Below are 13541 nucleotides of genomic sequence, written 5' to 3'. Positions count from 1 at the left end.
CGTGGCCAAAATAATTCATCACCAAGGATCCAAATTTCTGATGATAAGCCTCTCTGAATTTAGCTAAGGCTATCTGTCCTAGGATGACAGACAGACAATCTGTTGTCCACGCCGTACTAAAAATTTTCAGATTTTGGTGAGATATGCCTGAGTTTAAATTCTATTGAAATTCTTCAGGAACCCAAGAATCCAAAACATGTCCAAGCCATGATGAGCCACTGGAGTGTGAATATGTGCTTCCCAACACACACAGATAAATCAGAGGAACTGGAGTGTGCTTTCCAACAGGGATAGATAAATCACATAAATATGTATGCATAAGTATGCATGCTCACTCTCTTTTCTTCTCTGTATCTTGATGTTTACAACGGGGAATCAAGGAAAGAATGAGAAGGAATAAAGGTTTTACAATGGGCATCAAGGGAAAAATGGTCACATCACTAATACCACAATAATAATACTAATAACAACAATAGATACCATTTATATAATGCTTACTCTTTACCAGGCTCTGTCCCAAGCACTTTACAACTATTATCTCATTTGATTCTTAAAACAACTTTGGGAGGTGGGTACTATGATTATCTCCATTTTATAGATGTGGAATGTGAGAAAAGCAGTAGTTTCTTGCCCAAAATTACATAGCTAGGAAAAGTCTGTATTTGAACTCTTATCTTCCTGAATCCAATCCATTGGACCATTCAGCTGTCCCAGTGGAATCACTACTTAGAGGAATAAATGCAAACATGTATACACACATATACACATGTACTTGTAAATACGTGTGCATGTTCATTTAAAATGAATTAATCAGTATCCACTCATGCTAGTAAGTAAGCAATGATTTGTCAAGCATTTATTAAATTCCTACTGTGAATAGTCACCAAGCTAGGCATGGGAATTCAGAAAGATCTTAATTCAAATCCAGCCTCAAATACTTACTGGTTATGTAACCCTGAAAAGGCACTTAAAGCTGTCTACCTCAGTTTCTTTGTCTGTAAAATAAAGATGAATAATAGCTCCTACCTCCCAGAGTTGTTGTAAGGATTAAATGAGATAACACGAGATATCAAATGAAATAATAATTATAAAAATAAAACTTATAATAAAATTATAAAACTTATAAAATAATTATAAAAATAAGGAGTGATATTAGTCATTATTCTTATTATTAGCTATGTGATTCTGGACAAGTCAATTTACCTGTTTACCTCAGTGTTTTCACCTATAAAATGGAGACAATCCTAGCACCTTCCTCCCAAGGCTTTTGTGAGGATTAAATGGATGTTTGTAAAGTACTTAAGCACAGTGCTCAGTATATAGTAGGACCTATATAAATATTAGCTGGTAAGTCATTTAATCAATTTGCCTCAATTTCTCATATGTAAAATGGTAATAATTATAACACCTATTTCTCAGAGTTGTTTTGAGCTTCAAATGAGATAATTGTAAGGCTTTTAGCAAAACGACTGGCACATAAGTCCTATAAATATAAAAATAATTATTAATTTTATTTTACTTAAAGGATCAGGAAATGTTTGTTGTTGAGTTGAGATATGAAAGAAACAAGGGCTACCACAAAAAATCTTGACGAAAATGGTATTTTTTTCATTGCCTATCCAGATGGAGCAATGAATGAGCTCAGTTAGCCAGAGTTTTATTGAGTGAAGCCAGGGCCTATGCTTTATTAAGCTGGTGTTTTAAAAACTGTTGGGGTTTTTATTTTTGGTTTTTGATTTATTTTATGATGAGGGTTCTCTTGATCACAAGAGTGCAGAGACAGAATTTTCACTTTGCCCCCAGGCATGAAATTTGCAGCAGCAAAAGACATTTAGAAGTATCTTACAGCCCTTGTCTTCTCCTAAAGAAAATTTGGCAGAGCTTAGTAGCCTGAGAGCAGTGCAGTGATGAGTGAAACTGGTGATAAATTGGGGAATGGGCAGTGGCCATGAGGCAACTTTCCCTATTGGGGGCCTTTGCGACTTCCTCACCCTGGGACAGAGAGAAACAGAGACCCCAAACTACGGATGACAATCTGAGTCTGGAGTCTGGTCACACTAACAAATACATGAGGCTCTCGGCACAGTTATTCTTTTGGAATTTGCAAAGAAATTTTAAAACTTAGAACTTCTCCTCCAAAAGGGAAAGAAAGAAAAGAATATATTTGTCACTCACATTTGATTGTTCAAATGACTCCACCCTTTCAGCCCCAAGCTTTCTCTACATCATTTAATAGTGCTTTTTAAAGTCAACTTATAATTTTCCCATGGCAACTAAGTGGTACATTGCATTAGAGTACCAGGCTTGAATTCAGGATGCTCATCTTCTTGAATTCAAATCTTGCCTCAGACACTTAACTATGTAATCCTGTTTGCTTCTGTTTCCTCATCTATAAGATGAATGGGATAAATAAATGGTAAACCACCCTAGTATCTTTGCCGACAAAAATCCTAAATGGAGTCACAAAGAGTCAGAAACAATTGAAATGACTGAAAACAACAAATAATATTACCTTTGTTTTAGACTTGAAGAAAAAAACAAATCATAATGATTATTTTGAGAAAACAAAAACATTTATAAATATAATTATATAGATATAAAATTTTTTCAAATTAATTATGTGACAATCTTTGTCACATAAGCCTAATTTAACTCACAGTTTAAACTAATATATATGTCTATGTACAACTGTATGTAAAAAGGCATAAAAATAAAGATCAATACATTTCTGAATACTAACTATACTTTCCCATTCCTCTTTATCTGTACTCCAAATGGCATTTTAAAACATTAATGAAAACTTTGTGATCAAAACCAGAGCAATCTAGTAGTCTAAATGTGATACTGCTTGACTGGTTTCTTAAAGCTAATAATTTATAATTCATAGTATCATAAATAGTATAAAATAAAAATAAATAAAGAATGTCCTCAGTGAGGGGAAAAGAAATCTAAAACTGGTATGTGTTGTATATCCTGCAGACATCTCAAATTTAACGTCCAAGATGGAATTCATTATCTTGCCCCACCCACCCCTCCTACAATCTAATCTATTTCTGTTGAAAGCACAGCAATCCTCCCACTCACTCAGAGTAATAACCTCCAAGACATCCTCTCCCTCAGCATTTATGATCAAGCAATTGCCAAGTTTTGTCAATTTTACCTTCAACAACATTTCTCCCATACTTGCCTTTCGCTCAACTTACATAGGTAATCTACAGATTTAGCTAGTGTGGGTACTTAATTCCTTTCATAGGTTGTAATGTCTTTGGTCTCCTTTGCTTATATTCTTCCCCCCCTTACTCCAATCCTCTCTATGGATAGCTGCTAAAAATTCTCTTCCTAAGGCACAGGTCTGATTATGTTAATGTGTTCCAAAGATTTTCTGTGGCTCCCCATTGCTAATGGGACAGAATAAAAAATTTTTCCTGGAATGTAGAGCCCGAAACCTTGCTACCCCTTCTTTTCATTTAAGTCTACTCTTGCTTTATGATAATTTCATTTCTTAAACTTTTGCTGCAATTAAACAAGACTACTGGGTATTAATCTAAACTGATATTTCACTAGTTATCTAATTGTTTCTGGATCAGAGACTCCTTCTGCCCAGAATTTAAAAGTTTTAAATCACTCTTTGTGAAAGTAGTATGTTGATCATATACAGTATAAATACACATTATCAGTATATATATAAAAAACATTAAATGAAGGCAAGGGAAGTAGCCTGCAACTCCCCAAGAAGAAAATATCTCTTTCCATCTCTTTCCAAGGGCAGTATCTCTCAGAATCTTTGCCTTCCTTTAATGCTCATTAACCACTTTCATTTAAGACCTAGATACCTTCCTCCATGAAGCCTTTCTTGATTCCATGAGGTTTTAGAGTTTACTCTATCCTCATTCTTCCAGGTAAATAGATAATATAATTAAGGGAATGTTTACAAGAAAATTCAAAAATGATAATTATTTATTTCATTAATTTTTAATAATCACATGAAAGTTTTTTGCTTTGTTTTGTTTTTTAAGAAAGCTCACCAAAGCTAACATTAGCAGATGAAAGCCTGGGCTCAGAATACAAGCATTTACTAAAAGAAAACTAGGGCTCTATTTCCCATTATACCACATGCCCATGATGCAGCTGCTGACTGGAAAGATGAAGGAGTAATGGCGCATTCTGCTGAGTTCATGGTCATGTGGAGCAGTGGGTAGTACCTGAGGCAAGTCAAGCTTGGAGCAGAATTCATACTGGGTGAGTGATGAATTGTGGGCTGTTCATGCTGTCAGTATAGGCTTTCAATCAGGAAGGACAAGACTATTTACACTAAAAACACCAATCTGTTCATTCCTTTTCTAGAAAAAGCCTTCCCCAGGTCATCCCTATTAGTACCATGAGTTTAGGAGTAGATCATTTCCCAAACTATTTTGAAAAGAAATAGATGAATTCTACTTATTCAAGCAATGTGTTCTGAGGTTACTATTGATTTCTGTTCCAATTAAATAATTTACCCTTTCAAAAGCTTTCTGTGGTCTGTTAACTTGGTGAACAACTGAATACCCAGACCTGCGATAATGTTACAAATTCCAAGTTTCTCAAAGAGGTTGAAGAAAAGCAAATTAGAAAGAGAATTTACCATTTAGAATCCCTCCAACCTTGTATAATTTAATTCTAGTCTTAAAAGTTTGAAGCTCCAATAGCCCAGTAGCTATACCTGGTTGAAAAAGAAATAAAATTCCTCTCTGCAGTATTTTAGATAATTTTTGGTAGAAAAAAGACCATGCTAATGGTAATTTGCCATGGGCACCTTAGAACTGTTTTTAAGGGGAATTCCACACCTAAAATCAATAGTTAGGCCTTCACCAATCAGTCAGTCAGTATGATCACATTAAGAATTCTATCTTCCATAGTTATATTTCTCTTCCAGGAATAATTGCCTATAGTGTCTGAATATGATAAAGTCTTTTGTGGTCCTCAAAGTTTGCATGATGCCCATTTTGTGCAAAGCAGCAATTTGGATATAGAGCCCAATAAGAGAAAAAAGGAAAAATTGCCTCCTCGATCTGACTTTCAGAAATTTACTGACAAAGCCACAAATAAAGCAGCATAAAGACAGTCCAGTATCAAAATGGAGTGCTGGACTTGGAATAAAGGTTCAATTCCTGCCCTAGAGATTTATGAGCTAAGTGACCATTTCTGCCTTGTTTACCTCATCTGTAAAATAAGAATAATAATAGCATAAAGCACATAAGGTTGCTACGAAACCAAGGAGATATCATTTCTAAAATGCTTTGTAAACTTTAAAGTACTACATAATATAATAATAATTGTTGTTGCTATTATTATTATTACTATTCTTATAAGGATGAACCAACTCAATTTGCTTCAAATCAGTAGGACATAGCTAGTAAGAAAAAAGAATAAATAACGAGAAATAAGGAGGCAATAAATGGAAGTGAAGAGGGCAGATTGTTCTACTGAACACTCCTTCCTCTCAAGGGAATAGTATTCAACATGAAATACTTGGTATAGAGGCTCTTTCTCCCAGTTTAATAAATTCCAAAGTAAGTATATGATGAGGCTTTTGTAACATGATTTTCCATTCCTTGACAGGCATTCAACAATAGAGGCAGCCTGTGATGACAGTTGCATTTCTTTTTTGCTGTATAAACACTGGCTCTTATGTGGACTCAAGGTCCTAGTTTGCTGCTGGGCAGAAGTAATGGATCCATTCTCTTTATAAAATTAAAAAAGAAAAATGAGAATTATTTGCTGATGCTAAGATAGGCTTTGAGTATACTTTTAACTGTTTTTTTTTATTCAGTACATTTTTTTATATTGGCATAAGACATCATATACTAAGCAATATTTCTCTTTCATTCATTTGTTCATTCAAAAGAACATTTATTGACTATCTACTAAGTGTAAGTTATTGTGAAACTGTATCAGATTCCCCCCAAGATTTTCAATGACTCTTATTACCAACCACCATGTGTAACAATAACACAGGCCTAGTAATGGCACAGAATTATTTAGAAATAATATCCTCAATAATATCAGCATGTTTTCACCATCTCAGCCACCAGGATGAACAGCAGGCCCTTGAAAACTTTGTTTTCAAGCACTAATGAGCAGGAATAACAACAGAACAACAGGCTGCTCTTTGAAAATATCTGTGAATCTTTGTAATCGTTTTCCACCAACTCCTTCTCTCTCTTTCAATTCAGCTCATTTTATTCACAGTAGTGTCTCATAGCATGGCAGAAATTTTGTTTGTTTCTAGTTTGACATTTTAACTACAGTATGTCCTAGATGAGATCAGTTGGAGATACTTTTCCAATGTGACTTGCAGACAATAACAGCTTCTAACTTACTTTAGGTAAAGACTCTTAGTTGCACGTTCTCTCTCGCCCTGCTCTCTTACCTGAATCATTGAAGCAAAAATGAGAGAAGTCATTACATCAGCAAATTAGTTCACCCAAGCAGTACCCTCAAACCACAGGTTAATTTGAACTGTTCAAATATAATTACTTAAAAAAGGAAAGGATTCATTACTTTTGTGGTGTTTGCTGGTCCATTGCACCATTGCTGGAAATTGTCAATAAACAAATTACATTTAACACTGAGTCTTTTTTGTTGAAAATGTCTCTTGAGAGCATCTTCTGGAATATTAGTCTGCTTCATTTTTGTGTGACCTACATGAACAGGTCTCTTTCTATAATAGCCCTGGTGATTATTCCTCCCATTTTAAACATTTGCCATATTACAACACTTTGAATTCTTAGTTTGGGAAGAAAAACATGCACACAATTGACCAAGTTTAATACAGAGCTAGCAGAAGACAGGGCTTTGCCTGGCGAAGTAAATTCAGAGAGCACAGGTAGCAGGTGTAGTTGTTATTTACTACATAACAAAGGAGAAGGGATCACTTTTTTTTCATTGTGAGACTTGATGTCAAAAATAATCAAGAAATCTTCTAAGAAAAAGGCATGATTTATGATTCTAAAACTGGAGGGTCAAAGGGCTGTTGTCAAGCAGGAAGGGTCAAAAGAAATAATCTGTTATTAACTGGACCAGGAACATAGCTGTTATTTCCAACCTACTGGAATTGGGAAGAGAGAGGTGAAGCTGGTAAACAATTTTCAAACAAGAGGAAAAAAGCATTTGGCATATAATGGGATCTTCTACTGGCACAATCAAGGAAGAACTACCTTTGTGAAATAGATGATGGTAGCTTCAAATGTATGATTCAGTGGGAAAGAGGAAAAAGTTTCAAAGAAAGAATCCAGCAGTCAATATGAAGTGCTAAAATAGAGAAGCTAATGTCAAAACGAGGACTAGTGTCTATGGCAAAAACTTCAAATTAGTAGGATGGTCTAGAACAGTGAGGTTTTAAATGTGTGTGTGTGTGTGTGAAGGAGAGAGAGAGAGAGAGAGAGAGAGAGAGAGAGAGAGAGAGAGAGAGAGAGAGAGAGAGAGAGAGAGAGAGACAGAGAGACAGAGAGAGACAGAGAGAGAGACATAGAGAAACAGAGAGAGAGAAAGAGGGAGAGACAGAGACAGAGGAGAAACAGAGAGAGAGAAAGAGGAGAAACAGAGAGAGGAGAGAGGGAGGGAGGGAGGAAGGGAGGGAGAGAGAGAGAGAGAGAGAAAGAGAGAGAGAGAGAGAGAGAGATCATTTTAGCAATCTGGTGAAAGATATGGATCCCTTGTAAGAACAATATTTTTAAAATGAAAAAAAACCAGAAATATATAGTATCACAAAGAAAGTTATCAAAACATTAAAACTAAATTGACTACATCAGATCACAGCCCTAGGTTAAAAACTACTAGAAACAAATTTCTAAGGAGAGGGATGCATTGTGAAAGAAAATTTTTTTTAAAAAGTCAAACAGCTGGAAGTCCTAGGAAAACACTCAGTATAACACTAGAAATGGAAGAGATTTTCTTATACAGATAGAAAAGAATCCTGCGATGGTCAGAGCATGAAAGCATGGGAGGGAGAGAGAGAGACAGCGAGAGAGAGAGAGAGACAGAGAAAGACAGACAGCGAGAGAGAGAGAGAGAGAGAGAGAGAGAGAGAGAGAGAGAGAGACATAGAGAAAAAGATTAAATACATTTAAAAACCCACATCACACATCATACAGTTTAGTGGAGAGGAATGGGGAAAAAGTTGTGTCCTCTTTAACAAGTCAAACATATACCTATATGTAGGTATATGTATATATATATGTGCAGAGAGAGAGAAAGGAAGGAAAGAAGAAGGAAAAGGAAAGAAGAAGGAAGGAAGGAAATAAGAAAGGAAGGAGAGTAGAAAGAAGGGTAGAAAGGGATGGAAGGAGGGAGAGAATGAGAAAAGGAAGGAGAAAGAGAGGAAGGAAAAAGTTTGTGGCAATGGAAAAAAAAAAAAGCTAAAGCCATTTTGGCCACCCAGAAATAAGGGTTAGGTTATCCTACTCTGGAAGAGACAAGGGATTAACAAATTTGTCAGCTAATTAGCTAATTCTTAGATAACATCTGAGGAGATGAGTCAGGAAAAAAGAAAGTGGAACTAAGTATCGTTCCTTGTGCCTACAATTGTGCATGGAAGTTTGGGATTCACTAAAAAGCTTAATGATGCTGGAAAGGCAGTCAGTAAACATTTATGCAGCACCTCTTATGTGCCAAACATTGCACTAAAAGCTAAAACTGGAGTTAGAGGAATTGAATTTGAATTCCAACTCTTTGAATTACTGTGTGACCTTGGGCATGGATGAATTCTTTGTTTTCAGTCTCCTCATCTGTAAAATGAAATTATTAGTCTCTTTCAGGACCAAATCAATGCTATTAAAATGTTGTGAAACTCTTTGTTATTCCCATGACCACCTCAAGTATGGCTTAAATAATTTGAAATAAATAAGAAAACCACATCATCTATTTTAGGGAAAAGGAATAGGGAAAAGGTTGTATCCTTTTTTAACAAGTCAAATGGAGTATTGCTAAGTTACATCTGTTGGCAAGAAGTGATGTGTGATAGTAAGGAGCACCAAAGGGTCAAGTTGTTCCTCTGGGTGATAAAAGACACAAGAATGGCAGTCTGATGATCAGAAGGTTGGGCCATAACATTGCAGAAGGATCCTTCTATTTAAAGCTACTTAAGTAGGCTTTTTAGGAAGATAGGTTTTAGATCACAAGCAGTAGGCTCCTGACTTAGAGGTTTGAAAGATTGAATGGGATTTTGTACTGTAAAGGTCCCTAAGGGCATGATTGTTTCAATTTTTTTTTTAAATTTCCCATTTCCAGAGCCTAGCACAGAGTAGGTGCTTTAAAATGACTTAAATGATCAATTCTTCAATAATGGACTTTTTTCATATAACAGAATAAGTATATTCTGATTATAAAATAAATCCCAAATTCTACCATGGATATTTGATATGAAAGCAGTTATATTTTTATAGAAAATATTATAATTGAATAGATTGAAAAATTTTTGCAATACAGGATTTATAGTAATTAAACAAATATAACACTTTCTTCCTAACTTTCTTTGAGGCAAGTGGAATCTAGGGATCCACTTCTTTTCATTAAGAAAGAAAATTTCTTTGTATTGAGATACATGAAAACAAATAACTGTTTCTCCTCACCAAGACAAAATATTGTAGGTAAGCAGCAGAAGCTTTTGAACTAAGCAGCAACATCATAGAATCAGCTTTGAGAAGTTGGTGGTGGGGGATGGGAATGGTAAGTAAAAATGATGATGGGTCAGGTCACCAAATAAGTGGAACAGAAGGTGGCTGTCAGCAAAGTCACCTTCACTCACCAAGGTCAAATGGGACAAAGGCAAAAGGCAGGTCTGATGATGAAACACCCCCAAGGCTTCAAGACAGCTCCTGTATATTGTGATAGTCTGTCTTCCTCTTATTTTGCTTTCTTTTTCTTCCACAAGAAGAATATATATTTTTTATTCCAATCCTTTCAACTTCCTTAAAAAGTTACTGGCTAGATTTTTATTTTTTTTGATGAACCATGCCTTAAACACAGATCATTCTGGTTCTCACTGATTAGCCAACTCTCAGTCCATGCCTCATTTGGGCATTGTTTGGATTTTAATGGCTCAGAGTGATTGTAAATAGCAATTGTTTTTGTTTTGATCAGAATTTCTGAGAATCTTCCCTCTCCCAGATTGATTTTTTTATAAAATATGGAATTTGCATGTCATCCTTGCACAGGGGCCATGCTAATCTTGTCTGTATCATTCCAATTTTAGTATATGGGCTGCTGAATCGAGCATGATTTTTTTTTTTCAATTAGGTTAAAAAAAAAAAAAAAACAACATTCTTTGTCTCATTTTAATCTAGCCTTACTCACTGATTGGGAATTGTCTCAAACAAATTGATTTTAGAAAGGCCTTATCTCAAAAGGGCCAAGGCCCCCCATTGTGTCAAGGCCATCCCCAATCACCCTGATCTGTGTCTTGCCACTGGATCCAGATGGTTCTGAAGGAGAGAGGGAGGCTGGTGACTTTGCACAGCCCTCCCTCACTTCAATCCAATTCACTTACTTACAAGTCATGATATATCCTTCCTGCTGCCTCGGCCTCTTTAAAAATGAAAGGCAAACAACAGCCGGTAGGTGTCAGAGGTGAGATTTGGAGCCTTCCTGCTGGCTTGAGGCTGGCCCTATTTCCACTATGCCATCATGCTGGCTGCTCATTATTAGTTATATGGTATCTCAAAAGCCAAATGATTTCTATATAGTTGAAGGCAGAGATGAAAGGCTCTTGTGAACTTCAAGAAGGATAAAACATTATGACTGCTTGTAAAACTTGGGTAATTATATTAGCTTTGCTGTAGCAATTAATGGGATTTTTGAGATAGCACTTATTGGTATTGTTAAAATAAAATAAACAACTAGAGTACATAGTGTCTTTATGGATATTTAAGTGAATTAGCCTCCATGGTATTTGAAACCATTACCTATGTGCATTGACATATTCAAATGCTTAATTAGATATTTTGCCAGTGAATAATAACTATGTAAATGACATCTAAAGGCTGATTTTCCAGCTCATTCAGACTTTTTTCTGCATTCTAGAATTACATTTCCAACTGCCTCCCTATAGCTTTCCTACCAGCATGTCTGTGTTTTCATAAAAGCACTTCTGCCTCCTTTAAAAAAACATATTTATGTCAATGAAGTTGTTATCCTGCTAGTTATCCAAGTTCAGCATTTTCCAATCATTTTCAGAATCTCTCCTTTCCCCAACACTCAGAGGCAAGGCGTTATTGATTCTATGCCTACTTTATCTCTGACTCCCTCTTTTCTATTCATAATTCCACTACTCTAGTGTAGACCCTTATTATTTTTGTCTTTCTCTCCAAATCAATCCTACACAGTGTTACTAAAATAATCTCCCTACTGGCAAGATTAATCACAGAATCACAGACTCAGAAGTAGAAGGGATCTTCTGGGTCATCGCTAGTTCAATCTTCATTTTTATACATTGCAGCAATCTGAACATTTAAGTAGTCTCTGCTTCAACACATCCAGTTATGATAGAAAACTAACTGCCATCAAAAGTAGCTGAATCCATTTGGGAGAGAAATCATGGTAAAAAGTTTTTCCTTCATGATGAATAAAGAGAAGCAAGAAAAGATTTACAAGAACTGCCTCCAAGCAACATAGAGCTGGAACACATATGAACAATGAAATTTAAATAAAAAAGCAACCACCACAAAGCAGCTAAAAACAATGGCAAAAGAAAGAGGGAAGGAGGGAAGGAGGGAAGGAAGGAAGGAAGGAAGGAAGAAAGGAAGGAAGGAAGGGAGGGAGGGAGGGAAGGAGGGAGGGAAGGAGGGAAGGAGGGAGGAAGAGAGGGAGGGAGGAAGGAAGGGAAGAAGAAGAATATGATTGATTCTAAAGGAGATATATGAGAAGTCATTCTCTTACCTCTTACAGAGATTGTAGTATGCAAATGTGGGACACTTTATAATAATAATATATTTTTCTAACATATTAATGGATTTTGCTGAACTTTTTCTTATTATTTTTGTTAAAAATATGAAAGCATATAAATATGCATCTACATATGTGTATATATGTGTGACTATATACACACATATACATATTTGTGTTCAATTCTTAGCATGTTGAGCTGATATTACTTACTTGTTTTGGTCAAATACCTTCACTGGCTTTCTACTGACTTCAGCAATATAAGAATTTAAGAAATTCAGCATCTGGCCCCAAATTGCCTATCTAGTCCTATAAATATCCTATAGATAGCATGTTCCAGGCTTAAACAATGTTTAACATAGTAGCTTTTCCACAAATAGCAAATACTCAAATGAATGTGTTTTCAAGCAGAAGAAGCAAATTCATTTGAAAAATAGGGGTCTGTGAAGTGGCCAGCACTGTTCAAGACCATCTATTCCTATATGTGTGTGTATGTTGTGTATATACACACACACATACATACACATATTTGTGGACACTATATACACATATATGTGGGGATATATATACACACATATGTATATATACATACAAACACATATTATGTGTTTGTGTGTGCATTTGCCATTGCTTCTATTCAGACATTTCAGTCATATCCAACACCTCGTGACCCCATTTGGGTTTTCTTGGCAGAGATACTGAAGCCCTTTGCCCTTTCCTTCTCCATCACATTTTCAGATGAGCAACTGAGGCAAAAAGCGTTGACTAAGTTTCCCAGGATGACACAGCAAATAAGTGTCTAATACCATATTTGAACTCATGAAGATATGTGTACAAAATAAATATACATCCACATACATATATAGTGTTTGAACAGCGATTGTTGGAAAACTGACAGCCTATACCTTAAAAAAAATGTATAAATATTTCAGGTGTTTTTTTGTTTTTTAACATTCTTCAATTAAATTAAGAAGTTTTTTCTTCCACACAAATGTAAGGGGGAGGGGAAATCACTCTTTTAAATTTTTTATTTATCAGTTAATGAAGAATTACACAGAAGAAGAATTAGCCCACTTGCTGGGCAAAATAGATCCAGTATGCCTCCTGAGACATTCCAGATTTCAAAGCTTTTTTTATAACAGAAAGACATTGCTGGGTATTTTCCTAGTATTTCATCATCACTATTCCCAACTCAAACTCTCCTTTGCCAAAGGCAAAAAAAAAAGTGCTTTGACCACAGTTAAGGAGATAGCTCTTCATTTCTGGGCTTTAATACTATGAAAACCATTATTGATTCTGGAAGAAAATCTGGGAACAGCTCTATTCAATTAATCTTTATATAATTTGTACCTCAAGGAAGTAGTGTATATTTAGTCTATTTTACCAGTTGGGAAAGGGAGAACAGTTTCAAGTGTGACCTCTTTGAAGATAATATAAACTACAACAATTTAATTGGAAAATGATTTATCTAGTAATGCTCTTTGATATTTTAACAAATAATCATTTACTACTTGTATGTGACTGGCACACAATAGGTGCCTAATAAATGCTTGCAAATTTATCAACAGATATGGTCATTTCCCAATATTATTTTAAAATATTTCTATATTTCTGAAGAAATC

The 13541-nt window shown here is 35.4% G+C and overlaps 1 protein-coding gene and 1 non-coding gene across 5 annotated transcripts in view; both read right to left on the bottom strand.

Annotated features, from left to right (window-relative positions):
* ERBB4 (erb-b2 receptor tyrosine kinase 4) overlaps positions 1 to 13541 on the bottom strand; it is a 1320366-nt gene that overhangs the window by 1025897 nt on the left and 280928 nt on the right. The gene's annotated exons all lie outside the window — the stretch shown is intronic.
* On the bottom strand, positions 10149 to 10255 carry LOC111720055. The gene has a single exon (XR_002769921.1). It is a non-coding gene; the product is annotated as a U6 spliceosomal RNA (small nuclear RNA).

This window comes from Sarcophilus harrisii, chromosome 3 (genome assembly GCF_902635505.1).
Source record: "Sarcophilus harrisii chromosome 3, mSarHar1.11, whole genome shotgun sequence".
Classification (NCBI taxonomy): Eukaryota; Metazoa; Chordata; class Mammalia; order Dasyuromorphia; family Dasyuridae; genus Sarcophilus; species Sarcophilus harrisii.
Note: the sequence above shows the minus strand (reverse complement) of the source record. Positions and strands in the feature narration are given on the sequence as shown.